Raw genomic sequence first — 26,083 nt, forward strand, 5'->3', positions numbered from 1 at the left:
GATTGAATCAAGAGTATTTTTGCTTGTCAATGCACTCACGCGACTTTTTTTCCCAGTGTAGTCAACATAGTCAGTATAAGGCGAATTGGATCATTAACCTTTGTAAGTAACTTTCACACAAACGGAACCAACATAACATAGAAATAGAGCAAGAGAAAGGAGGCGTGTTAACGACGGCGCAGAGATACAACTATTCATGCTCGATGGATGTCCGGGTTGCGTCTGCAAATTTGAAGGCGCGTTGGCGCGAGGCATGAACTCGCAATCCTCAGCGCCTGCCGTTGAGATGTCGCTCAGATTCGGGAGAAAAATTAAAAAATGAGGCCCGATCATATACGTCTTTCCTATCTTCGGCTGTGTTGTTCGAATATCTCTTGAAGCCCCAATACAAATAAGAAAAACGGAATCAACAAAACATGGAAATAAAGCGAAAGAAAGGATGCTCTTCGATGACGGCGCAGAGATACAACTATTCGTACTTGATGGAAGTCCGTGTTGTATCTATAAAATTGAAGGCGCGAGGCGGGAAATCTCGATGCTCCGCTTTTATGCTGCTCAGATTCGGGAGAAAAGTTAAAAAAACGAGGACCAAATACGTCTCTCCTATATTAGGTTGTATTAACATTGGATTTGTGATTTTTTTTCGATTTGATGTCTGATTCTTTTTTTACGATGCATTTCTAGACCTATGTAACTAAAGCCTGTTTGTACCGGCCTCATACAACCCGCGAAGCATATGTTTTCAGCAAGCCTCTGGTCAATTTCATACGGCTTGGGCATGTAAGGGTTAAAGAAGGCATCTCAAAAATTGAGTCAAACGCGTATGTAATTGGAAATGCGTATGTTAGTGTTCGCCGATTTTTACGTAAAATTCGACAGAAGTACGCGTATAGCGGTGCTTACTTTGTTGCTTTGTCCGGTCCGTAAATACCGCAGATTTTGTTTTCACGGCTCGGTAATCCTTTCTTACTTGTTCTTCGGTTAACCAACTAAGCAACGGCTCGATTACAGATGTTCAATCCGCAGAACCGCTTTTAGGGCCAACTGTGAACAAAGGAGCGAAAAAAGCTTGTGGTGCTTTCCACCCCCACCCCCCTCCCGCCAGCATCGACATTCGACCCAGTTTCAAATGACTGCCACCAGGCGGGTGGCGCGCGACGGTAGTACTAACGACCGTGGAACGCTGTGTTGCCAAATTGGAGAGTAAAGTTTGTTGCAAATTTTTGTTGCAGCAAAAGCAAGAAGCGTTGTTTACAGAAAATTACGAGATGATTTCATCCAAAAAATCTGGAATTCAGTCTTGACTTCACAAAATGCAAAGTTTGGCGCATTTTTATCCTCCCGCTTCAAAGAGTACCCTACGGTGTCTAAGCAGGATGACCTATACAGGACCTACTGTATCTGCAGGCTGATTGCTGAAATTGATATAGACCAAGCTATAGACAAAGAAGATATCGAGAGAATGGAGTGATCCTATCGGTTGAAATGGGTGGTTCTTACAGACTAAGGGGATAAATAATGATGTGCCAACAATAGGGTCACTCGTGGGTTGCCGTTAGTTAGTCTATTACCTACCTCCTTAAGTCCATTACAACCATTGTCTTCCACCAATCGGATCTCTCCAGATTCCTTGTGTGTTCTTTGTCTAAAGCTTTGTCTATCAATTTCAAGAATCAGCCTTTTTCTCGGTACTAAAGGTCGGACAAAGGCCAGGACCGCGGATACGAGTGAATTGACCACAAAAAATACGAATTTCATGGTCCTGGAGACTCCCGGCTCTGCAACATCTGTACAACTCGAGACGTTTCCCCTCGGATGTTACATTTTAAATTAAAAAATTGCCAACATTACTACTTTAAATTTCATAAGAATACCGTTTAAATTGTAGGGACAATTTCTAAGAAGTTCCAAATTCTTAGGTTCCTTCGTTTTTTTGTAGAAAAAAAAAACAAAAAAATAAAAAAACGATAAAACGCGGGAGAAAGCTAGGCAACATGAAATGCAGTAGGTCTGATTCTAGTCGAATGCGTCCGACGGTGAAAAAATAGTGTGACCGACTTGCGAGCACCGTTATTGATGGAATTAAAGTCTTGCGTCAAAGTGAATTGGCACAACTACGGCTAAACTCGTTTCTTTTTTTCCGCGAACAATTTCGCAGGTAAGTACGCCGCATTCCGGCGCGACGACTTTTCCGCCAGAAGCCAACCCCCCCTCCCCCTCGCGACGGCGGCGTAAATCATCTGAGGAAAATCAAAGTCGGCAGCCAGACGAGTCTGGGAGCAGGGTCGTAAAACCGTGCAAAAAACCACCCCTTTTCCCCGTTCAATTTCCCAGACGCACCGTCAAGTACACCATTTCACAGCGTACAATCTGGGTACGCTGCCGGGCGGGACGGGGGCCGCGAAAACCCGCGGATCTCATCGTCTCCCTGTCGTCGCCGAGACGCTCCGACACACGTCAACCCCCCCCCCCTCTCCCCGCCGTGGTCCACCGCCGAAAGTTTGATAAAAACGTGATTAGCATAATTTTACAACTACACGTCGGGTAAAGTAATCTCGGAGCTCAGCTCGGGAGGCCCCGAAACTACGGGGGGAGGGGGGCAGGGGGGCTAATGACAATGGACGGGTGGCGAATTTTTCACACCTCGGCGCCCGTCGTTGGACGGCTGCTTTTCCCGGCGGAGCTGGCACTCTGCCCCGCTCCGTATTTGCCACGTCGGGGGTTAAAATGTAGGCGGCGCGATAAAACTGATTTATTATTTCGCGGTTGTTTGTGTTTCGCGCGCGTGGCCCAGGTCCCAGGTGTGTATTGGCATGGCCGCAGTTTTTCATCGAAAGGGCCTGAGGAGGATTGCAAATACCACGAGGGGGAATCCGAAGCGAAAGGGGTCCGAATGACTGTCAAAAAACACCTTTTTCAGGCAGGATTTTCGGTTCGAAGGGCAGCGGCGTATCCAGAAATTATTGTGGGAGGGGGAAATTCACGGACAAGGATTTCTCATGCGAGGGCCCAAAGGTAAAACTTCCTATAAATCAGGAAAAATGATTTTTTAAGGGAATATTGTTAGTCAAGGAGGGGAGTTCAGAACCCATGTACCTCCTAACTACACTGGAAAAATGTCTTTTGGATCCAGGGTCCAGACTGTGGTAAAATTCGACAAGAAAAACATACTCTTGATTCACACGGAATTTTGCTTCAATCGAGAGCCCAGCTTCTTAATATAGGCAGGTTTCCTTTTGATACGAGCAAAAGTCCGATTGAGTCGAGAGTAGTTTTTGCCTCTGAAATTTTTAAAAAGTCTGGACTCCAAGTCTAAGTATTTTTTTCCAGTGTACTACTACGGCACTGCCTGAGTGTTTGGATCCCCCAGGACATGCTCTCTTGAAAAGGCTTTTATAGGTGAACAGGTGTGGGTTTGCTTGGCCAGAATTTCTCATGAAAAGGAGGTTGAATATTTCTTAAGGGAGATCCAAAGGTAAAGTAAGCGCTGACAATGACCTTTCTAAAGAAGGACTTCTGATAAACAAAACCACTCACGCATAACTCATTCCTTTCTCCCAAAATGCGCCTTGGTGCGTTTGTGTCAGTGGCAATTTTGCACGTTGACAACACTGGCTTTCCTATATAAATGCATTAATAATATCGATATTATAACAATCGATTGTTTTGCTTACATGTAAATTTAGTAAAACAGTGTTGCCAACTTTCAAGAATCGCCACTGGTTTCAGTTTCACTAGTCCAAACGAAACACAACTAAGAAAAGGGCTTGGTACACACGATGGATAGGTTTTTCTTTCCACTTAGGCTCGACTCCGGCTAATGTAATCATGGGTAACACTTGTGCGGCTTCACTGCACTTGAAACACCACTTAAAAGACAGGAAGAGCGACTAATTCAAATTGTGTTAATGGCATTTGAGAACTGAAGTGGCGCTATGAGCACCCCGCAACATTGCCAGGTCACGCGATTCCCTCATCTCGGCGGGAGGATACTGTCGTGCTAAGGAAAAACACCGTATGAGCCTCCAGACGTTTCCGAATCTCTTCAACAAATCACAAATTTTCTGGAAAATTTGCACATATTTTTCGTCTGATTCTTTTCAGAAAATTTCGTTCGTAATTCGGTCTAAAGATTCTGAAAATTTCAAGGAAAAATATTCATAGCATTCTTCAAAAATCGACAATTTCTGAGAGGCGATTTGGCAACCTTTGGATGCTCGTACGGCGTTTTGCCTTGGAGGGGAAAAAAGCGAGTGCGTTTCCCTTGGGAAATCGCTCGACGATTTGCGAATGGCATCGCGTCGCGACCGACGCGCGACGCTGAGAGGAGAAACAGCAGTCGTCTGATTTTTGAATGGAGAATAGAGGTTCGTATCCCCATTCCATGTCGATTTGAATGAGACCACATACCCTAAGAAATACACCCCCTAAGAGGTACATCCCATTAGCTGCACGTTACGATGAAAACGTAAGATGGAATGTTGCGAGCATTTTAGCAGTCGTAAGCTCATTAACTCGGGTTGTTTTTTCCTCTGATTTGTTCACGAAAAAACTTAAATTGCTGATTTAACAATTTTGAAGTTAAAAAATTGACTGCAATGTTACAATGTAGATTTTACAATAAAAACATGCTAATTTAACCAACCCCTGGTTAAATTAGCTTTCCACTTTCGTAGAATGTACATTTGAAATATTGCAGTCACTTTTGTTAACAATTGAATTGTTAAATCAGCAATCCATTTTTTCCTTGTGGTTATTCTTAGTGAATTTAGTCGGGTGTCCATTTTTGTCCTCCAGACATCTTTATGCTGAAAAGTAGAACAAAATCGAATATCCCAGTTCGAAAACAACTAAACTCAGGTTTCATACTATATGTTCATTTTTTTTTTGCGTAGAAACACTCCTTTCCTGGCTATTGCGCAGTTTTTATCGCCCATTGAAAAATTTCATTTTTTCAAGATGGGTCGTTTTCGAACCCAGAAATAAAATAAAGCGAAACCACATTTTAACCCGAATATGGCCGGCAGGTCAAAATGCATAGCTTTCTAGCTTTCCTTTGCAACCATTTACAAACGGAGCCTGAAATGGCATTTTGAGTCTTTTTTTTTTTCGTTCAGAATTCTGCCAGAAGAAAGGTAAACGTAAAGGTAACCATTTCTCAGGCGGTATCGACTTTGAATTCACGCTGTGTAAAATACAGCGTGAAGGAATGGTAAATTCTACCAGTCTTTTTTCTTGGTGTGGTTTTGCTTAACCTACATTTTCATTACCTAACATTGTAGATTACCACGGTGTGTCAGAGAACTGACAGTCGACTGTATATGATTAGATTGGCACCGATTTATTTTCTTTGAAATCAGATTATGAGATTGTTTGGATCAAATTTAAAACGAATGATCGGCACGGTCTGCAATAGGTACAAGTACACAAATTAAGGCGCTATCCCTACCGATCATGGCCCGCACGCCTCACGCACGTGTCCGGGTCGAATGTAAACCTGAATAAAAAAACATGTTCAACATCAGTTGCGTGAGCCGAGAATCAAGAAAATGTCGTGAACAACGCATACTAACATTCTACTGCTGAAAATGTGATGAAGCTAGCCCCAACGAATGTAGGTTCATCGGAGTTGCAAGTATGTGGAAAAGGAAAATTCAAAATTCCTTGATTCAAACCAAATTTTCCTTCGCTGCACGAAAAAGTATACGTCTGGATCTGTGAAGAGGGACCTTATCATCCGGGAAAAAAATCACCTGAAGTAACTTTTTTCAAATGCATAGGTAAAGAAGGAAAATCTGGTAGTTGCGAAAATTTGACCCTGAAAGCTAGGAAATTATAGAAGATATGAGCCCTGAAGTTCCATGACAAAAATTATTGAGTGGTAGAAAAACATAATTACAGCTTCTGCAAAAAGTTAAGAAAAATATCCCCTCGGCAGATAAGGTTCCTTTTTACATTTTCAGTCACATAAGTGTCACATAAGTCACATAAGTGTGACAAAATTTCGAGACTTTAAGACTTTTTTTAAGAGAAAATTTATTGATTTTGCGACTAGAAAACTCGGTGAGATTCCCGCTTGGTCGGCACTCCTAACTGGAGAAAAATTGTTGGTTATACATGGAACATTCAAGTGATCGTCAAAGTTTTGATTAAAAAGCAGAAGTTTGATTTAGGTATCAAAGTTTTTGTTAATTAGACTAAGCAGGTTCGTATTCTTTACCATGAACCTCTATCATTGGAATCGAAGTTTGGTTCTAGGACCTAAAGCTCCAGGTATCTAAACCGAAAACTTTGGTACTCCACATGAATCTAAGTTAGACCCGCTTAAATGAAGTTTTTTTCTTCTTTTTTGGTCCATGTCATTAATTGGAAAAGTCTCAGTCCTAAAGTGACCAAGTTCACGATTCCTTTGTCACCCTTAACGAAGCTTTTTTTCCTTTGACCTTTGCATCGGTGTTCATCGATAATATCAGCAACGCTGATGAATCCGTTTGTCTACAAAATCATTGTTAAGTGAAAAAGTTTGTAAATGGTTCTAACTTGGAAGCAAATGAAATACGCTAAGCCAGGAACGATTGAAACTGTAAAACTTTGTCTTAAAAAGAGAACGGCGAAAGAGACACACAAAATACAAACGAGTTTTGTAGGGCGTTGTCCCTGGAGCGTACACTGACAAATTATTATCTTATCTTCCGCATTAATTCTTTTACAGTTCGGAGCATAATCTTCTTCGGTCGTAATTTGCACAGGTAATTATCTTACGGCGACAAAACTCTATAAGAGTTGTGTGGTGCAGGGCTCTGGAAACTGAGATTATCTCAACACGAAAGAGGCCCACGAGGCAACAAGAGAGGGGGGGGGGGGATGAAGAGGCATGAACAAGAGAAAACTCCCAAAATTCATGGTATTTTCGATCGTCTGAATTTTACTCCGTGTTCGCAGGAGAGATGGAAGAGGGGATTATAAAATTGAACGTTAAAACCACGCAAAGAACCAAGACACCGAAGATACCTACTATAAAAAGCCAAAATTCCTTGCAGTTTAAAGGGACGTTCCTCGAAAATTCCTATGTATAGTCGGCCCCGCTTAATTGGGACACTGGTTAATCGGGACAACCGCTTTGATTGAAAACCACTGTATTTTTCCAAATAACTTTTCACCAGAAAAATTCCCTGTTTTTCCTGATTTTCCCAAAAGACATAAAAACTTTTGAGATTCAAAGCACGGCACTTTTTCGACCAAGGATTGTAACTCCGCTTGAGCGATTAGTTATAAAAGAGAAATCAATTTCATAAACAGTAGACACATTCATACGACTCCCTAGCAACAAAATTATTTCTACGACTAGAAAGGTCATTTCAGAAATAAGCTGAAAAAGAAGGGCCCTTTTTCAAACAGCTCTTCAAGATTCTTCTCAAAAGATCACATTGGCTGATCTAAGGCATCCCTTGCAGTCTTGCGCGGGCGCGCTAAATCCGATACCACTATTTTAACTTCTAGGAACGCATGTTGCATAACCGCTAAACAGAAGGACAACAAGAAAGAGACAAAACAGCGATGAGGCAAACTTCTAAAGGCACTTCAAAAATATACTTGCAAGTTTAGTCCTTGAGATACATTGCAGGCAATAAAGCGTACCTAAGTACGAAGTTGAAACTGAATCCAATTCAACAAACTCATAATACCAAAGTCATTTTAAAAAAGTAGGCTATGACATTTTCCCCGCAACTAAATGGACAGCGCATAGGGAAGCATAAAGCAAGCAACTTTTTCGTTAATTTTAGAAAAAGCATATTTGTAATGCATCTCCCTGTGCAGATAGGTGTTTTCAAAGATGAGCAACCAAAGTTGGCCCCTTTTTGCGGGATACAGTCCAAATGAAGCTCCGCTACTCGAAGGTTTAAAGGACAAAAAGCACTGTGTTCTTCGGCGCGCAGTCTGAACTGGACGCATTTGAATCAAAAGCAACTATATCCATTTGTGGTACGAGCCCTGTCATGCGTCTATTCTTATGGATCTCAGGACTCATATCAGAATGGATAAAGTTCCTTTTGATTTAAGTACGTGCGACTGGGAAAGGGGTTCACAAACCTAATTACGTAAATAACAGTCACACCAAACAGGCTTGCCACATGTTGAGGGTGCCGCGAAATTCTCTTGAGACGGCGAGCGTAGGTATGGAGTTGGAATGCCGTTCTCGTCCATTCGGATACGACATGACAAACGCTCCAGCAATTAAAACGCAGTGAGAAACAAGGGAATGAATGCAAATCACGTCCTAGGAGCGCTTCAATTCGGAGCCATTATACGTGGATGGCATTCGCCAAAAACAACGAAACTTTAATTTTATACTTCCTGATGCACTCGGAATGATGGGACCTTGGTGTCGGGAAGTTCAGAGTTGATGCTTTTGTGATAGTCTACGGGGAGAGAAACCTCTCGCAAAAACCTAAATTGGAGTTATTGATACCAGAGCACGTTAGAGGAATGCTCTCCGAGTCATGAAATGTAATGTAGAAAGCACAGAGCTTTGAATTGAGACACGAAACAGCCAGAATATCAAGTTATTCCGGAGTTATGACGGTTGAGAATTTATAATTTAAAAAATGTAGATCCAAGAAAATAATTTATTCAAAATCCGGATAGGCTATATTCTGCACTGGAAAAAAAAAAACATTGGATTTAGCGTCCAGACTCTTAAAAACATCGACAAGAAAAAATACTCTTGATTCAATCAGATTTAAGCTTAAATCAAGAACCAAGCCTCATAATTTAAGAGCGGATTTCCTTTTGATTTAAGCTTAAATCTGATTGATTCAAGAGTCCTTTTTCTTGTCAATGTTTTCAAGAGTCTGGACTCTAGATCCAATGTGTGTTTTTTTTCCAGTGTGGGTGCAAAATTACTGAACTACCTGCGATGCAACAATTTTGTGTGACGAAATAGTAATTATTTTGGGGGTGTTTATGTCAGCGTTACGATCGAGTTAAGGGGATAGGATGAGTGTCGACAAATCGGGTTATACGTAATACAAGGACAGAACCTATGAACTTCGCATTGTCCCCAAAACATGAGAGTATGACTGTGTAATGGACTGTAACACTCCCAAAAACCAAACATAGTATTTTTTTCCCGAAAAAGATGGATGGTTCGTGAAACCGCTATGTCAAACTATTTGTTGATTTGGTATTGTATCCCCGCGTTTTCCCGGAACATCGACGATCATTTCGTCGATCTGCTGACGTATGAAAACACAGCTCGATTTTAACGTGAGCTCTAGAAAGCACGGAGTTCTACGCGCTTTGAAGCTCACCTCAAAGTAAACCTACACTCTCTCGCCCGAAAGACGACGATTATACACAACGTTGGAGACCGGGATCCAATTTTCACTCGGCGAGCGGCTTAAAAATACTCCTGTGAAGACAAGTAAACATTTATTTAGCTCTTGACCAACGCTCCGCAGAAAGAGCATAACGCTGCAAATGCGTTGATGTGTGAGAGCGTATGTGTGCGTGGAGGAACCGAGAGGCGCAACACGTTTGGGGGCACAATTCTGCCGTGCTAAGGAAGAACGGCGTATGTACATTCGAGAGTTGCCAAATTTCCTCCGATGAAATGTTAATTTTTGAGGAGAGTTTAGATTATTTCCTCTTGAAATTTTCAGATAATTTGGCTTTAACTGCGAAAAAAATTCTCTGAAAAATTGAACGGAAAATATTCACGAGTTTTCCTGAAAATTCATATTTAATCAAAGGAAATTTGGCAACTGACAAAGATTCATACGACGTTTTTCCTTGGCGTGGTAGAATTGTGGGGGGCTGTTTCGAACATCTGTGTTTCGATTATCGGTTATTGAAGGGGGCCAAGTCAAGTTGGCAGTCGGTCAACAATTATCCGAAATGAGGGGCAAAATAAACACCCGATCCGAAGAAAGGCCGGAAAGAAAATGCCGTTCGGAAAAATATAGCGTGCGGATCCGGTGTTCGGTCTGGAAAATGTGGAAAGCCGAGTTGGCCGAGAAAATTCATGTTATGTGAAGCGAGATTCAGTGCAAAAGGTGAGCGGGAGATTATGGTGAAAATCTATTAAAAATATGATTAAAAATTATGATGGTTAATCGCAGGGGTGCAGGAGGATCCTGAACGCTGAATGTTTGCCGCGATCTGGGGTTTCTGCCTTTCGGACATCTCTTTTTAGAGATGTAAAAGACCATGTATTGTTAAGGCACCTGTAAATACATGTGTTAATGACCATGTATTTTTAAAGCACTAGTAAATAAATATATCAACCAATTAACAAAATTTCCGATTTTTCTAGCTGGGTCCAATTGTAAGACAAAATGCGAAATTTTCTGGTAAAGTATGCGATTTGCCCCACTTCTTTAAAACACTGAAGCAAAAATAAAAGCCATCATTTTTGAAAAATGAGCCACGATACCTGAACGATTCGTTTTCCTCGCGTCGCGGTTGGAATCCTAGGATCGGGCATTTCTTGTGCCTTCCAGTTAGTGGTGAAAAAATGACTTAATTTATGGTTAAAATACAATGATAAAAAACTTCATAGAAATACGAGGTGATTTTTATTGCGTAGAAAAGAAAAAACAAGAGAAGTCTCCTGTTTTGTTAGTTTCTTAGGATTTTATCCTCTTTGAGATTTGCGAGCTTCTTGTTTAACTCCTTTCCAACGGTTGAGGCAACTGAAGAAACTGCGGGTCGATTATTGAAATTGATAGACTAAGCTATAGACAAAGGAGACAAAAAAGATATGGAGAGATCCTATTGGTGGAAGCGAGTGGTTGCAATGGACAAAGGAGGTAGGTAATAGACTAACTAACGGCAACCCACGAGAGACCCGACAGTTAGTCTATCATTTTCTCCCTTTGTCTATAGGAACCACCCATGTCAACCAATAGGATCGCTCCATACCCCCTATGTCTTCTTTGTCTATCGCTTTGTCTATCAATTTCAATAATCAGTCCGCTGGGGAGTCACACGGATGTCGAGTGAAAAGCGGTGATTTGCCGGCGTAAAATTACAACCGGAAATAGTTCCTTCGGCGCACTACACGCAAGTCACCGACGATGACGACGAAACTTCGTTTAAAAAAATTTGCTCTCTCCTTTCGAATAGAGTTTCTTATTTTCCCGACTTTCCGTTTCCTTGCTTCTTCCCGCCTTTATTCACAGAATCCTTAACTACACATTATAGAATTTTCTACATGGCATTTCAATTGATTTCCAGTGCGACCCTCTGAATAAAAATATTCCCCGGCCAGGAGTAATACTGGAAAAAAACACATTGGATCTAGAGGCCAGACTCTTGAAAACATTGACAAGGAAAAGGACTCAAGATTCAAGCAGATTTGAGCTTAAATCAAAAGGAAATCCGCTCAAATTAAGAGGCTTGGTTCTTGATTTAAGCTTAAATCTGATTGAATCAAGAGTATTCTTTCTTGTCGATGTTTTTAAGAGTCTGGACTCTAGATCCAATGTGTTTTTTTTTTCCAGTGTTCCCTGACTCTTGCAACCCTAAGGCGCAAACAGTTGCTCTGTGCTGTGCGCACGCGATCCTGAGAGTCGGGCGAAACTCCGGTGAGAGAAAGGCTTCCTACTCGGGGTAATCTATGCGAACTGGAGATACTGTGGTGAGCTGGAGATACTGTTGTGTTTGTGTGTTTGGTCCGGGGTCCGCGTGCATTAATTCCTTCCTATCGTGCGTCCGGGTTATTTCGTGGGTCCCGAACTCCCGGCTGCATGCTATTTCCGCGGCCCGAGCCCGTAAACCTGTCAGATTTTAATTCATTGTTCCGCGCCGCCTGTGCGAGCTCGATGACATATATAAATCCCTATCGAGCTCTAGTTGCATTCCCCTATGAGCTGTTTCCCGCTGATTTCTGGTTCTTAATTGAGTCCTGCTCTCCACAACGACTATGCATCATTTTCCGCGAGTTTTGGATTTTCATCCTAATGCACTCACGAAGAGCTGGTTCAACTGGAGTGCATAACAAAATCTGGAACTATCAACTACTTATCATCCAATAGGTCAGTTACGCTGGTCACAGAATCGTGTTTTGATGCTTGATTTTTGTGGATCAGCTAAAAGTATTAAGGTTTGTACAAACAGCAACTTTCTACATTGAATATTGACCGAGATATCGCGTTTTGAAAACGTCAGTTTATGAAGTCATCCATACAGCGGTAGTGACTTCTTTGTTTTCTTCCACCTTGCTTTTATTCGAGTTTCACGAGTGCAAATGTGTGTTTCCCTGACTGATACTTAAAGCAAGGTGGAAGAAACCAGAAGTGTCACTACTGCGGTGGACGACTCTATACTTAAACCGACCTTTTTAAAGCGCGATATAATATTCAACGTGGAAAGTTGCCGTTGGGGCAGATCATATTATTTGTAGCAGGCCTACAAGAAAAAAGAATCAAAACACAATTCTGTGACCAGTGCATTTTCTCCCCGGATTTCGTCAAGCAACCAAATGTAATACCCCGAAAGATAGGACACGTCAACAACAACTTCACGACTCACGCCATCACGCCTTCAATTCTGCAGATACAACACGGACATCCACCAAGCACGAATAGTCGTATCGCTGCGCCGTCATCATCGCGCGTCCTTTCCCTTACTCTATTTCCATGTTGTGTCGGTTCCATTTATCTTATTTGTAGAGGTACTTCGAGAGCTTCGTGAGAAAAACAGCCGAAGATAGGAGAGACGTGCTTGAGCCTGGCTTTTTAACTTTTCTCCCGAATCTGAGCGACACCTCACGAGTAGCACGAAGTTTGCGAGTTCGCGTCTCGCGCTGCGCTATCGCGCCTTCAATTTTGGAGATGCAACACGGACATCTATCAAGCACGAATAGTTGTATCTCTGCGCTGCTCCTTTCCCTAGTTCTATTACTTTCGAGTGTCTAAGTTGTAGTGTGGCTTCAAGGGCTACGTTGGAGTACTCCTACAAAATAATGTGACAAAATACAAATCAAAATTTGTGGATTTAATTCAAACTTTCACGAACTGATTGCGGTAGACGAACGAGACGTAAGACAGAAAGTTTGCACTTTTTTAGCTAACGTGCACTGGGAAATAAACACATTGGATCTAGAGTCCAGACTCTTGAAAACATTGACAAGAAAAAATACTCTTGATTCAATCAGATTTTTGCTTAAATCAAAAGGAAATCCGCTCAAATTAAGAGGCTTGGTTCTTGATTTACGCAAAAATCCGATTAAATCAAGGGTATTTTTTCTTGTCGATGTTTTTAAGAGTCTGGACTCTAGATCCAATGTGTTTTTTTTCCGAGGTGCGTTAAAAATCAGCATAGAGCCCTCAATATTGAGATTTCCAGCTTCATGCTGATTTTAAACGCACGTCGGCTAAAAAATTCCAATTTTCAAGTACAACCCCTCAAATTCCAACTTACTGTCAAATTTTCAAGTACAACCCCTCAAATTCCAACTTACTGTCAAATGTTCAAGTACAACCCCTCAAATTCCAACTTACTGTCAAATTTTCAAGTACGACCCCTCAAATTCCAACTTACTGTCAAATTTTCAAGTACAACCCCCTGAGAAACCTTTTCCACCGTGCAACGTAGTACCCTTCGTGTCCCTTCGTATCCCGTTTCCGGTTCAGGCGACGTCATGCAATCAGCGTCGAGTCCACGTCCACGTCCACCCTGGCGTTAGGTGGAAGAATGACGTCATGCCGTGGCGCCCACCGGCGGAACAGGACGCGACGCGCGTGCTGATTTTTGGGCGGCTTAAGCCTGGATCCGATCGGATCCAATCCAATCAAAGCCGATCCGGCTCGGCGTCTTTTCTCTTCACTCGGAGGGCGAGACGCTAACTGAAATTAATTAAGCGCCACGCTTGGGCTCCATGGGCTCGCCGCAAGATGATAGATGGAGAGTAATAGGGAAACAAGATTGATGAATCTCATATCGCCACCCCCGCCCCCACCACACGTAGTCGCCCACGCCGGGCGTGGAGTCGGCCGGACTCCACGCTTCCGCGCCGCGTTGCCGGGTTACGGACCCGAGTTTCCCCGGAAAGTCATAAGCTAGGATTGAGTCCCTAAATGAGGAGGGAATGGTAACGGTAATGTTCGGAATTTTGAGGTTAGGTCATGGAGCTTTTAGGGCTGCCAACCTGTGAAATCAAAGTATCCAGAATTGGACTACGTTTTGCAAAAATAAACCATTATTTGGACGGAGTTAAACAGAAAGGAACCAAGCCACATCAGGATCGAACCGAGAATAAGAGGTTGAAAGTTTGGCTCCTACATTGGACTCAATGTAAAAGATAAACTTCAAGTTCAATTTCTGCAAAATTTGCTCCAACAAAAACTTTGAATTTTTGGTGATTTATAGTAGAGCAGTGGTTGAGTTCAAAACCACTCATAACTCAATTTTTTCCAAAATGTGGGTTGGTTCCTTTCTGCTTAACTCAGTCTATTTCTGGCTCATTTTAGAAGCAGCATATATGCTATTGGTTTCCCTGAGCAGAAAGGTGATTTTACGAAAGAGGCAGAGCTAGGGGTTCCTTATCACAAAATTTAATCCAATCAGTATTTATTATTACAACTGTTACAGCCCGTCGTCGTTTGTAAAGCACGTATTTGGCTTAGCTTTTGCATATAGGTCCATTTACACGATCAAATTGAGCCATCAAATTGGGCCTCTCATTGGTCGCATTCAGAATGCGACCAATGAGAGGCCCAATTTGATGGCTCAATTTGATCGTGTAACTGGACCTTTGGTCGCAGGCAGTCAGCAATCGCCAGCACTTTGCAAGCTCCGTACTTGTCAATTCGTCAAATTGCAATTACAATAACATCGATATAGTAAAGGTTTTTTTAGCGAAGAAATTCAAGGCACGACCTCAGCTTGGAACGCCTTCAAATCCAGCGATACTCTCCGCTTTGCCAAGGAGTTGGTTTAGTTGCTTAACCAAACCAAACCTAACGCAGATCATTGATTACTTTGCACGAACTCGCAAGTGTACTAGCTTGTACCATGTATTCAAGAAGAAGGGGATAACGCATGTTTGAATTCAAAGCATAATAATCACTACTTCCTATCTCGTTTTTTCACTTTAAAATGTTTTAATTTGTAGATTCAACACGAATAGATCGCAATTTGCCGGCGATTGCTAATTGCCTGCGACACAAACATTTAAGTGATTTTGCGGTAGGACGCTCATTTATGAACATTCTTGGCCATCTTGGTTTGATATTGGAATCTGAAGATTGGCAGCGGCATTTTTCTGGTGTTTCTCGTGTTATGAGGTTGGCTGCCTAAGAGCTCTATGTAACGACACGGCCGTAATCCCCATATCGACGGTGAAACTACCAAACCACGTATCTCGTTTGCGGTGTTTAAAAATCTACGCTCGCATTCTATTTTTTTGAAGTAGACCAAATCAATATCATTCCTTGAAATTTTCACAGAATTTTCTCCGCACGAAAAGGAAAAATCACAGAAATTTTCAAGACTGGACGTTAAGTAGTTTTTCATTTAAAAAATAAAGTATGACAGGAGGTCTGCGACGTCGCAAACCGAGATACGTGGTTTGGTAGTTTCACCATCGATATGGGATCTCTAGCTAGGAATAAAGTCTCTCCATAATGAGAGTTAAAGACATAAGGGATTTATTTCTTATTGGTTCCTGTGCCTATTTTAGGCATCTACGGTGTCACGAACCGGAAAAAAATGGCATTTTCACCGATTGCAAACATTATTAAGTGGAGTGAACCGGGGGATTAGGGGAACGTCAAGGAAGGGACGGTATGAGAGAAGGTGCGAAGGAGTAGAATCCGAGAATGTGTTGATCGAGGATTACGAAAACCGTTCTAACTGAAAATAATCTTTAATCCGGTTCGTAACATCCATGAGCCGACTTGTTTCAACTCTCCCTATACAGGGACCCTCGATGGGAAACGGATTTTTCGGGAAAATTTCTGGGAACGCTACTGTAAAAAAGCTCTCCAAAATGCAGTCATCAAAAAAATGTCAGCCCCGTCAGGGATGTCGACCATGTGAGCCTGACATGGCGCCACGGGAACTCGCTCATTGACGTGACACGTAGCGTTTTAAAAGCTTTCCAGGGCTTAAGAGTTGATTTTAGACAAAACCAGCGACACTCGGGTGTTCTTAAGAAGAAATTACTTTCCCCTCAGTACACCGATAGAATCCTTAACCATTTACGTCAAAATTCTTATAAATCTCTCTGGCCTAAAAAAAAAATAAGTCTCCTCTTGGTACTTAAAAAAGTCCTCACTCTCTCCATTTAACTTTCCCTATCGGTGACTTCGCCTGGAAAAAGAGTAGAAAAAGAAGAAGTAAAATCTGTCACGCGTGCTAAGTAGGTATCAGACTTTACAGCCATAAAAATTAAAAAAACTGCGCTACGGCGTTACGCGATAAAAAACAGCTGATTTTGCCTCATCTAGACACGAACTTAGGTCTCTACATGGAAATCTACGGGTCCGGATATTTGGATTTAACCAGAGTCAACCTAACTACATCACACACAGCCTGATTTTCCATCATGTATTACTTTTTAAACAGAAAACTAAACCACGCTGACTTTTAGAAGTTTGTGAATAGATTCTTCATAATCTAAGATAGATTCACGGTGAGTTTATAGGCGTTGTGAGCTTCAGTTCTCTGTTGCAAAATAAAACACGAGAGAGAATCAGGGCCGGATTTACCAATAGGCTACATAGGCTGTAGCCTAGGGTGCAACATTCTGAGGGGCGCAAAATTTTTGAGAATTATTTTAATTTAACGAGTCTTTCGTCACTTTTTATTTTCCAAAACCAACTTGCAAACATAAACGTACCTCAAAACTGTTTAAAATCGTGTTTTTTAAAGGTGAATTTAAACATTTTCCCGACACCTAGTATCCTCCTTCTGATCTGGAGGGGAGGGGCGTCTGAGGACACCCCCTCCCCCCACGAGAGCGCCTACTTTTGAGGGCGTCACCCTAAGTTTAGCCTAGGGCGTCAAAAATGTAAATTCGGCCCTGGAGAGAATTAGGCAGTATGAAATGCTGTTAGGATGATTCCAATTAAAATCTCAAATTTCGAAAGTACCTAAAATCAGTCAGATACAGTCGTCCCTTCTTGCGTGATACATTCAAAATGCGAGTTAACTTGGCCAGAGTGACCAGACTCCAACTTTACTCAATTTTCACCTGGAAAATTTGGATCAATCGATTCCCTGATTTTTCCTTGATTGCCTTTCTCGTTCAGTTTGATTGGGCGTTTTTTTCTTCATAATCCCATAAAGTAATTTGTCATTAGTGAGGGAAGGCAGGACGCATACTATAATTTCATGTGGGATTTCCTGCAATTTTGGCTGAAATTTCCTGGTGTTTTTTTTTTTTTTTTTTTTTTTTTTTTTTTGCGCGAATGGATTGACACTTGTTTGATTTTATAAAACCAACATACCTATATGGAATTGGATCAGATGTTCCAGGGTTCAATGCCAAATCAAATGTCGCACGGAGTTGAAAAATACGTGACGCACTTGGAATTTGCAGATCCATGACCGACATTCCTCATATTTTCCTAATTACATCGCATTTCCTAACACTTTTCGGTTTTAGCTCGCGTTAAACACCCTGCAAAATGACGCAACTCCATTTCGAGGTTGCAAAATTAAATGAAAAATTCAATTTTTTAAAAGATTCTGACACTACGATTTTCGTCCAAAATTTTTTGCGTGGGATCCGAGGAAAAATGAGCGAATTTTCGGTAATTTTCGGTAACACCTCAATCGGGCTCCTTCCAAAATTTATATTTGCGAATGGAAAATTTGCGATATGGAAATGTAGTCAAGTTTTTTCGTCAGGAAAAATACGTAATGCGCGAATTCCCTCAGTTTTCCAGACGCTTACTACTCCGACCGTGTCCCTAGAAAACAACTTACACAAAAAAACGATCAACGAGAAAGCCCCCGTCACATTCCGTCATTTCCCGCACTGGAAAAAAAACACATTGGATCTAGAGTCCAGACTCTTAAAACATCGACAAGAAAAAATACTCTTGATTCAATCGGATATTTGCTTAAATCAAGAACCAAGCCTCCTAATTTGAGCGGCTTTCCTCTTGATTTACGCAAAAATCAGATTGAATCAAGAGTATTTTTTCTTGTCAATGTTTTCAGGAGTCTGGACTCTAGATCCAACGTGTTTTTTTTTTTTTTTTTTTTTTTTTTTTTTTTTTTTTTTTTCCAGTGCGGACGAAGGAACGTAACTCCATTCCGCAGTTGCAAAACTAATTGAAAAATTTCATTTTTTGCAAGAACGTACTTACCCGTGCAATTTTTACTGAGAATTTTCTAATTTTCGCTTGAGATCAAAGAAAAAATCGGTAAAATATTCAATAGAAGTTCCCGAGAAATTTCGTCGTTTCCCGCGCGAAAGAACGTAACTTCATTCCAGAGTGCAAAATTGATTCAAACAATTCAATTCTTTACAAGCATAAACCTGAGTTATTTTCACTGGCAAAAAAAAACACATTGGATCTAGAGTCCAGACTCTTGAAAACATTGACAAGAAAAAATACTCTTGATTCAATCGGATTTTTGCTTGAATCAAAAGGAAATCCGCTTAAATTAAGAGGCTTGGTTCTTGATTTAAGCTAGATTCTGATTGAATCAAGAGTACTTTTTCTTTTCGATGTTTTTAGGAGTCTGGACTTTAGATCCAGTGTGTTTTTTTTCCCAGTGTTCGTCGAAAATTCGTCTGATTTTCACACGAGCTCAGGAGAAAAATAGTGAAATTTTTGGCTTGAAATTCCTAAAATGGACCACTAGACAAGGTACGAATTTCAGCATTCTGATACATGTTTCTTAACCAAAATTTCTCGTAGAACACGATACGCACAACGAAAATTGCCGAAATCAACTCCTACCGAAAATATTTAATGATTCATGATGCGTGAATTCAAACCTCCCGCTCATGAAAACTCAATGCTCTACGTGATTCAAATAGCGCGCTAAACGCTATCGTGACAGTCTCTGCGATATAAATATCTGACAACCTCAATCTTGACGCTTTGGCTCAGCTATAGCAAATTGCTTATAGTTTGAACATCACATGGTGGGAAATGAACATTTCTCGATTGAGAGGCTTGGTGAAACCGTTGTAGTGCGCGATTTGACTCGCGTAGAGCTTTCAGTTTCTTGTCAGCGGGCAGTTCAAATTCCTCGTAACCAATGTGAAATAAAAACGTTAATATCTTCGTTAGGAGTTGGTTTAAGTAATTTTCGTTGTGGGAATCGTGCTCTACATGAAATTCTGACTAGAGAACATGAATCAGAATCCTTAAATTCCTATCTTGTCTGATGGTCCATTGCAATAAAATGCTATTTACTACACGGGAAAATCTGGCAACATTGAAATTTAATTATGTTCTTTCGTAAGGAAAACGGCTATTCGTACCTAACTCGATTTTTCGTTCGATTTGACGAGTGGGTCTCGCGCCGCCGCTCCGCTCGCCCGGCGTTACCGGCGCGCGACACCCCCGCACCTCGGGTGATCCTCGGGCGGTAATTTCTTCCGCGGGTGCGGGCGAGGTTCGAGCCGCTGATTGAGACGTCTCGTCGAGTTAAAAGCTCGCGCCGAGAGCCAAAGCCCTAGTGAAAAGCTCCGTTTTGCTCTCTCAGGAATCACTTGTTGGCGCGGAGAAGTCGTGAGATCGGGGAAAACCTGTGCAGTCGTTTTCTTACAACGAGCCACCTTCTACAAGGTTGCAAGTTCAATCCAATTTCAAATTTTCCTGATTGTTCCCTGACTTTTTGGAATGATTCCCTGATCACTGACTTTGAAATTCCCTGAATTTTCCCTGACTTCTGAACCTACTGAAACTCGAAGATTTCACAATTTTTATAAGGCTTTAGCCCCGAGTCCATTTTGACTTTTCACCCCGCACTCGAAAAAAAAAACACATTGGATCTAGAGCCCAGACTCTTAAAAACATCGACAAGAAAAAGTACTCTTGATTCAATCAGAATCTAGCTTAAATCAAGAACCAAGCCTCTTAATTTAAGCGGATTTCCTTTTGATTTAAGCTTAAATCCGATTGAATCAAGAGTATTTTTTCTTGTCGATGTTTTCAAGAGTCTGGACTCTAGATCCAATGTGTTTTTTTTTTTCCCAGTGCGTCAAAAATCGGGAAGAATTAGTCTCCCTTTTGCGGCAGAAAATAGAAAATTATCGCCTAAGTTGTTCGATGGTGAGACCTGGGACACCTGAAAATATGGCTGTTGAAGACCAGGAGGATGTGGATTCGATAGACAAGAATCGATCGAAAACTGAAAACGTGAACCCATCCATGCACAGCAACCCGATCGACATATCCAAGATTTGACCAACGAATCCATGAATCAATTGACGATCACAAGAATTGACCGACGAACCCTTACATAGATCGAAAATGGGTACCGTGAATCGGTCGACTTTTGTCGATTGATTTAAGTTTTTGTTTTTCGATCGATTCTCGTGCCTGTGGGATTTCGGGAAAAATCTCTGACTATATCTTGATTTGATTTCGCGCTTAATTTCAACATTTAACGATGTTAGCAAAATACCAACTTCCATAAACGTAGGTGCTTGATTTAAGACAGGCAAAAGACTAAGATTTTCCTTCATTTTCACGCGATACCACATACCTACTCCGGAGTTCGAATAGTTGCGCGCTTGGTGTCCACTTTGACCAGCGTCGATTCATTGAACAACTTCATGCACATTTTCATGAATATTCAAAAATTAAGCAATTTTTTCACCTGTTTTGTAAAAATATATGTAATTATGCGTACCTAATTTTCATCTTAGGATAGCAGAAAACACGCGATTTTTCCAGCGGGTTATAAAATTCGCGTTAATCATAGCGGCAAGTACGCGATTTCTCCAAAGGTATTGAAAAAACATTAAAAATACGCATTAATTGATGTTGTCAGTAGACTTCGCATAGCTCATCAACAATAGACTCTAAATTAGTTTTTTGTTGAAAAAGTAAAACAAGAGAATAAACTAGGAAGTCACTGTTTTCACTACTTACCCAGGCTGATTTTGGATAAATCAGCACAATTGGATAAATTTATGCTACTTAGAAGGAGCTACGTTACACGCAAACCCTATGGCCTATGAACATAGTTTCTTTTAGCATAAGAATTCCAATAATTGGAGGACTATGATAAAAGCATTTGGTCTGCTAAAATGCATGCATTTGCATTAAAACCTTCGCCCTCCTAAAAAATCACAAGGTACGACACTATCTCACGTATAATATCATTTTACTCCAATCCCCCAAATTTGAAAAAATGTGAAATATGCTGTTAACTCAACTCAATATACATTCATATGAATCAATGAAATTGTGTCGTGTAAATTCTATATTGGACGGATTTAATAAAATCAGCCCGTATGCATCCTCACTGGACTTCAGTTTACAATGCAGGGCTACTTATAATAATACTCATTTCGGAAACAACATATTTTATGTGCTATTGGTTTCCTCATGCAAATAAGAGATTTTAAAGATGAGCCCAAGATAGGAGTTCCCAAGTGCAAAATGTATTCCTATTTTCTATCATGTTTTAATTTTTTGTCAGAGAACTAAACAACATACTTAATGCATTGAAACTTGCGGTGAATTTCCCCTAGATTGAGAGTAATACGGACCTACTTTTTTAAATTATTATTCATTCATTTATTCACCTATACCACCTACCGGTGGACTTTAAAAAGTAATGAATGTCTGTCCTGACCCCAAAAGCTTTACTTTTCCTACCTGCTAATTTATGTACTGAAAATAAAAACTAACAAATCTGAAAATAAAAACTGAAGTGAACTGGTGATAGAGATATGCGATGAAACAAAATGAGAATAAGTAGCCACACTTGTTCCGTATAACTTATCAGGCTAATTTCAGGATATCCAATTAACGGACATCAAGAGAACAAATTATGAGACATTTCATGATTTACCCTGTCATTATTTTGTAGAAAATCTAAAACTATAAATTCTTCCTCTCGCTCCATTTCCTTGAAACATCCAAGTTTTCACAATGAGTATAAATAAAAATTGAAGTAATAATATCCGTGATAAAGAAAATCACTTAAGGACATTGAAGTCCAGAAAAAATAAAGTGTTAAAATTGAAAACACAGTGATTGATTTTGACATTTTATTTTTCTGGACTTCAATGTTCTAGATATTATTACTTACCTACTTTAATTTTTATTTGTACTCATATTAATATGTCTCAGTTTTGAAAACTTGGATGTTTGAAAAAAATGGAGCGTAAGGAGGGATTTATCATTTTAAGTAATATTCTAAGTGGGAAAAAATGACATAAAAACCCAGATAGGGTTTAGTTTGTGGATGCCTTGCATTTAGTCGTTTGGAGATAGTTCTACCTACAGCTTTGAAAATGGTCATCAAATAGGTATTTAATTTCTTCATACAAATATTTGCTAGTTCATGTGATGAAAAGATTAAGCATTGCAGCATCGTAGAAAAACCTCTCACTTTCAATTTAGAGGGCAGAAAATTGAAAAGCAGTGAATAAGGCTACTTTTATGGGTAAATTCCGTTGAATGGGCAAGATAAGAATGCGAAAGCTGATAGAGCAGAAAAATGCGGACCTATCTCAGTTGCTAAGTTTAAAAATCTTCACTCATATTTCATTTTATACAAGGAGACCGAACCAACATCATGACTTGAATTTTTTGCGGAACATTTTCAACATAGAGAAGAAACATCACCAAAATTTTCAAGAAATAATGATTAGTAGTTTTCCATGTAGAAAATAAAATATGACAAGAAGTCTACCATGCCGCAGACTGAGATATCGACAGTGTAAGTCGCCAATCACATGACTCGGTTTACGTTGCCACAAAATTCCTGTCATACTTCATTTTTAAAACAGAAAACTACTCAACGGCAATTCTTTAAAACTGCCATGATTTTTCTTCTTTATGGGAAGAAAATTCTGCAAAAACTTCAAGGAATGATGTCAATTTGTTCTCCTTTAAATAAAATAACAAAGAGGTGGAGATTTGCAGACACCCCACACAAGGTATGTGATTGCCAACTTACACCATCAATATGCATTTCTGCAGTTTCATCATCATTCTAATGCCCTACCGCTGATCACATAACTGCGAATTTTAGTGGCAGCTAACAACGTCTCAGCTCTACCAGAAATTGAGGGCTACAGCAAAGTAATGACTCACTGCAGAACTAGATCAAATATAACTGCTCTACTGAAGAATGTCAGCCGTTGTAAAACCTATGCACTTTCTTAAGCGAACCTACCCACACACAAACTAGAGGCCTCAAAGAGGCTGATCGATGGAATCGTTGAGAGTTGCTTTTCAAAGATTGTTAGCCTGACAATCTTTGAAAGGAAGTAGTTTGTCTAGAACACATCATAGATTAGATCTTGGGATTTTCAAGGAATTGCGTGCAGATATGGCTGAGAAATTAAAAGATTACTGCTAGTTTGAGAGCCCTAGTATGTGAATGGGATGTGCGCTTTAGGTAAAAATAATGCTACCAACAGTAGAAGTAACTTGACTCACCTGATAAATTAGGTTATCCATTTAAACATTTGAAGATCACATTGCACAGAAACCGCACACTATATCCGACACTGAAACGCTGATTTCACTGAACGCGGAGGACCGGGTCACGTTTGATGTTGGTTCGAGCGAATCGCATTCGAAGGTAGTGGACGACATTCTGGAGATCTTGAGTGACTTACAAACTAACTTAAAATTACCTACAGCTAAAGGGACATCCTAACTGGCATTACAATGATCAGACAGTGAGAACATAGTGGTTTCTAAAACAGTAACCAGGGCAAAAGGTAGAGAGAAAATCAATCAAAACAAGGACCATAACATAACATATCCTAAGCTTATCTCTGGCACAAGAACGACCTAAATCCTCAATAATTCCGGGGAAATGAAAGAAGTCAGATGTTCATCTCTGTCAACCAAATTAATCATCAATTTCATCATTTATCACATGTGAAAAATGATAAGATCGAAATGTAAACAAACGTAGAGGTTAGTATTTTGCCATGAAGTGCCTTAACCTCAAAACCTAATTCGTAGTTTCAGATAAGAAACTGGTATTTTCGAACATCTGAAGAAAAAAGATCTTGGAATGACAGTGATGGGAAGTAAATTAAAATGGGAGTTGGCGAAATGAGTAAAATCGTGGGGCGAACCTCATAAAGATTCGATGGGATGATATTATTTTATGAACAATCTGGAGTCGGGTCGAGTAAGAGCGAGGGATGGCAAGCATTGGCTGAATATAATCAATAATTCCACTTTCCTCGCTTCCGACGGGAAGACAGGAGATTGCGGAGGGAAAACAGGGACGATAGGGAGATATCACGAGAAAATACAACACACAAACCTCGGTAATACGTCGCGAAAAATTAAAATTGACGACGTTTGCGACACATTTTGCTACGAATCACTTGCAAACACTGCGTTGCCGTTTGGTGCGCGCGGGGGGGCCCAGCTGTGGCTCGAGGTGCTCCGCGATTGGCCGGCGCCAGGCATGTTCAGTGCCCGTCCGCGCCTTTCATTGGTCCTCGCTCCGAGGTGGGAAACTTCAGTTTGCAGCACACTCGCTGCGCTCCGATTTAGAGCTTTCCGATTGATGCTTCTTGAACAGATGGCTCTGGCTTTTTTTTAACAATTGCTCACTCGAGCGTATTATCGCCAGAAACGCAGCGCCGTAACGCATTGAAAATTACCGCGGCTATATCTTCCGCTCCGTTTCCCCTGACGTCATCCGCCAAGGACGAGGAAAAAAGCTCATAGTGAAAACAAGGCACCTGTAAACATACCGTAACTGCACTGTGGGCTCTGCTACATTTATAGGGGGCCGCTCGTAAATACAAACGCTGAAAATCGAATTTTTCAATCCCTCCCTCCGTGATGCCCACGCAGTACAGGGTGGGGGCTGTTCAAAAAATACGTGACGCTTGGGGGGGGGGGGGGTCGATGAGTGCGTTCCGCAAGTTTGTTTCTACGTCTTAAAGTACGTGAAAGCGTTAGGAGGGGGGAGGGATGTAAAAAAATCCGAAATCTATCGTGACGTAAGTTATGACGGACCCTGGCACCCCTCCGGAAAAATCATGTAGCGCTCTATTGGAAAGGTGCTCAACACCATTTGGACCGCGTCAAGCAGAAAGAAACCAAGCCACATCATGCTATTGCCAATGTCGATTGGGCAGTTTAATTTTTTACAAAAAATCGGTTTAGCAGGGTTTTTTTTTTTTTTACAAATTTCGGTGAATTTTTTGCATTTTACGAAGAAAATTCCTTGACATTTTCAAAAGAACTTGCGCAACGTTCTCTTGTTAAATTTACCCAGTTTTTGACAATAGCTGATGTAGTTTGGTTCCTCTCTGCTAATCGCGGTCCATTCATAGACGACTCCCATATTTGGAAACACAAATCAAGGGCAAGGGATGAGATGCCCCTTCCCCTTCTAATTTTTAAGAGCACGAAAAACCTTCGAGTTCCATTAACTCCCTCTTTTTCACAATGATTCATAAATTGGCATGGGTTTATTTAAGCTTGATGAAGTTTATTTGCATTGAATAAATATGCATATCTTACACATATGAGGATTCTAAACAAATTTTGTGGGTGAAATACGATGACCTGATTACTCACCACAGGGGTCTATCGGTATTGACGATCTGTATACAGTCGCAAATTTTTTTTCGGACGGAATATACTCCCCCTCGCGCCCAAGACTACACCAATGGGATGAATTGTAACAATTTCAGGATCGTAACACAAGGAAATATAAAGTACGCATTGCGTCTTATATTTCGCCAACGTGTATCACGGGATTACGATCTGCCTGGCGGTAGTATAGCCCTGTGCCAGGTTGGCATAGAAGCCAGGCTACAGGAATACAATGTGCGGTGATCTCGATAGAGGAATAATTGATGGCATCTTGAGCGTGGGTAATTAACAGTTTCAGGTGCTTTTTTATTTCAGCTCCTATTAATTGGCAATCGATCCCTTATTGT

The 26,083-nt window shown here is 40.8% G+C and overlaps 2 protein-coding genes across 3 annotated transcripts in view; both read right to left on the reverse strand.

The window, feature by feature from the left end:
* The window catches only part of LOC109031240 (neuronal calcium sensor 2), a 342,919-nt gene extending 318,666 nt beyond the window's left edge, over positions 1-24,253 (reverse strand). The window contains exon 1 of the mRNA XM_072300829.1: positions 23,598-24,253. The gene's annotated coding sequence lies outside the window, so the exon portion shown is untranslated. The remainder of the gene's footprint in view (positions 1-23,597) is intronic.
* Nca (neurocalcin homolog) overlaps positions 1-24,599 on the reverse strand; it is a 355,612-nt gene extending 331,013 nt beyond the window's left edge. The window contains exon 1 of one of the 2 annotated variants that reach the window (XM_019042625.2): positions 24,445-24,599. The gene's annotated coding sequence lies outside the window, so the exon portion shown is untranslated. Of the gene's footprint in view, positions 1-24,250 lie in introns of both variants that reach the window. The other variant, XM_019042642.2, reaches the window with a different exon arrangement.
* Between the last annotated feature and the right edge of the window lie 1,484 nt (positions 24,600-26,083).

The sequence above is a fragment of the Bemisia tabaci genome, chromosome 5 (assembly GCF_918797505.1).
Source record: "Bemisia tabaci chromosome 5, PGI_BMITA_v3".
Taxonomy (NCBI): domain Eukaryota; kingdom Metazoa; phylum Arthropoda; class Insecta; order Hemiptera; family Aleyrodidae; genus Bemisia; species Bemisia tabaci.